The following is a 3,305-nucleotide window of genomic DNA, read 5'->3' as shown; positions in this document are numbered from 1 at the left end:
TTTTTTTTTTTTTTTTCAATTACCAGATGAAGAAAAACTAGAATGACTTCTCTTTCTGTTCCTCTCAGGAGAAGATGATGAGCTTGAATAAAATACTTTCCATGGGGAAGAAGAACCCCTGTGGGATATTGAAGCTTGATTCTGACCCAAGAGATTGCGAACGTTCTCTGGAACTGGAATGAGATCTTGACTGCGAGATGGAAGAACTTCTTGAACAGGACCTGGACCTAGACCTTGAACTTGAGGGAGAGATGAGGATGATGAAGATTGTGAATATGAGAATTGAGACTTTGAGATACTTTGTCTATTAGATTTCTTTTTATTGTTCTCTTCTTTGCTGGCATCAAGATTATACTTTGAGAGATGGGCATCATCTTCATCCTCATCCTCTTTTAATTTATATTTAGAAAGATCTTCATTCTCATCCTCTTCTTTACCCTCTGATTGTTTCTCTTCAGCTTCCTTTAGTATAAATGCAGGACCAATTGCTTTTCCTCTTTATTATTATTATTATTTTAGTCCAAACTTGTCATATTCACCATCAGATTCTTCTCTTTCTATGCACTCAATATTTTCTCTTTCATTAAAACCATCACTATATCCTATTACCCAGGTGTCACAGATCATTTTCTGGATCATCTCATTCTAGTTCCTGTTCAAGTTCAAAAAATAAATAATGTATTAAAATTTACATTTTAAAAAAGATGTTATTCATGTATATGTGTCAGAAAACTGAGGCAGCGGACACCAGGACTCCAAGATGGTATCAGTCGTACCAGTGAAGGAAAAGAAACTCATGGATGTCAAACTCGGGGAGCTGCCAAGCTGGATACTGATGCAGGATTTTACCCCTAAAGGCATTGCTGGAGCATTTCAGAGAGGATACTACTGGTATTACAAGTACATCAATGTGAAGAAAGGGGGTGTTGCTGGGGTTTCTATGGTGCTGGCCGCTTATGTGCTCTTCAGCTACTGCCTTTCCTATAAAGAACTCAAACACGAGCAGCGACGCAAATACCACTGCAGAGGGCCAGCATGGAGGCCATACACTGAACCAGACCTTCATCTCCTTGACTTGGCACCCCTCCAAAGGATCTTGAGTACTTTCATATCCCAGTCGAGAATTCACATCCAATAAAAGATGACTGGTATGTGAAAAAAAAAGAAAAAAAAGAAAACTGATCATAGCAGCTTTTTTAAGTCCCCTTATATTTTTAAATTTTGATTTATACATTCAGTCACCATAAATCATTATAGCTTATAAAATGAATTTTTCCAGTATGAATGCACTGTATATTAATCCTTAAAATTAGTATCATACACATCATCCACAGATAATTTTCTATTTTTGTGTCCCTTACATGTTTTGTTTCTTTCTTTTTCCTCTTGATTCCCTTCCTCTCACCCTTCCCCATTTCCCACCTCCTCTCACACTCTCTCTAGTACCTGCAACTGTTATCCATGCTTTTATATCTTCCCATTTTTCAGTTTCTGCTATATTAAGTGGGGACATACAATGTTTCTCTTTCATAGTCTGGTTTAAATAAACAGGGATTTATTTTTCTTATGTAACAGGAAATATGGAGATAGTTCATGGCTAGCATATTTGCTCCTTGCCATCTACACCCAGGTATTTTATACATTCATATTTCATAATGAGCATGTATGGTTATCTTCCCTATGATGATAAATGGATGCATTTTGTGTCTTTTTTTTTTTCAAAGTTTTTCCAGAGAGTCACAGAGAAATTGCTTCTTCCACGTCATTGGTCAGATCCAACATCTCTTAGCTGCAAAGGGGGGGGGGTGCATGAAATGTGATCACGATCTGGAGATATTTTAAATTTTGAGCCAGTGTGATTTCCTGATGGGCTAGATGTGAAGTTAAGAGAGATGTAAAGAAGCCAAAAATGCACAGCTGGAAAAATGCAGCTGCCCTCAATTAGGAAGAAATGTACAATTATAAATAAATTACATAGAAAGATTGTTTTTAAAGAGGAACAAGAAAACGGCTCAAGGAAAAGATAGTAAATGATGATAAGATGCTGAGAAAGAGATGCAAGATATGCTGGGGACTGAAAGACAAATACCGTATGTTCTCTTTCATTAGTGAAAGCTAAAAATTCGATTTCATAGAAGTGGAAAGCGTACAGTGGATACCAGAAGCTGGAAACGAGGATGTGAGGTGGGAAGAACTCGGCTAACAGATACAAGAGTTTATGTAGATAAGTAGAATGAGTTCTAGAGTAATTCAATGTACACTCCAACATAGATGAGTGGATTTCAAATGTGCACAACAGTAATGATTAATGTCTAAGATGGAAGATGTGTTTATTGCCCTGATTCAATCATTACAAAATGTATACATGTTTTGAAAAGAAACACACCATACCCCATAAATATGTACAACCGTTATAGGAAAACCAAAAATTATAATAATAAAAAAATTAGAGAAGATATGTTGACAAAAGTTAGGAAACACAGATAATAGTCAATTACAGAAAAAAAAACATTTGTAATGTAAACTATGAACTTGGGGTGTTAATGATGTGTCAGGCAAGGTTCATCAATAGTAACAAATGTACCACTTTGTCGTGGGTAGTGGATAGTGTAGGAGGGCAGGGGGGTGTACAGTTGTGGAGGGCAGGGGGGGTATGGGGAATTTCTGTACTTTTCACTCAATTTTGCTGCAAACCTAAAATTGCTCTTACAAAAAAGTCTACTTTTTAAAAATCAGGCATACAGAAAAATATAGAAAATAATAAAACAGCCCATATAGTTATATCCCAATTTTATCAAATATAGGTGTATTCACCATGATTTTTAAAATAAAGTACTTTGGGCTCTTGAGCATATTTGAAAGACAGAAAGTATAATAGATATTACCAATATCCAAGTAAGTAATACAGAAACAAACTTGAAAAAATTATGCAGTATCAGTTGGAAAAAAGATAAATAGGACTGGCCCTCAGGCCTAGTTGTTAAGAAACTCAAATCCTACATGGCTGGCCACTGTTTGAATCCTGGCCCAGTGGCCTGAAAAATACACAATACCCGATGCATATGTGTTTAAGTGCCCCAAATTCTGACAAGATGAAGAAATGAAGGAGAAATTATTGAGGCATGATTAGGAGGTGCTTTCTCCCTCTCCCTCCCTCTCTCTGTGTCTCTGGTGAACACATGTGCTCTCTGGCAATTAAAGAAAAAATAAACAAAAAAAGACAAATAAATAAAAATAAAAATAAAATACAACAAAAGCTATGCAAGAAGGAAAAAACAATGCTAATGAACTCTAGAAGAAAAAAA

At 36.0% G+C, this 3,305-nt stretch overlaps 1 pseudogene; it reads left to right on the top strand.

Annotated features, from left to right (window-relative positions):
- The first annotated feature begins 754 nt into the window (after positions 1–754).
- On the top strand, positions 755–1,138 carry LOC102473383 (ATP synthase subunit f, mitochondrial pseudogene; annotated as a pseudogene).
- The last annotated feature ends 2,167 nt before the right edge of the window (positions 1,139–3,305 follow it).

This window comes from Tupaia chinensis, unplaced genomic scaffold, assembly GCF_000334495.1.
Source record: "Tupaia chinensis unplaced genomic scaffold, TupChi_1.0 Scaffold000248_2, whole genome shotgun sequence".
In the NCBI taxonomy this organism is placed as follows: Eukaryota; Metazoa; Chordata; class Mammalia; order Scandentia; family Tupaiidae; genus Tupaia; species Tupaia belangeri.
This window is presented reverse-complemented; position numbering and strand designations above follow the sequence as displayed.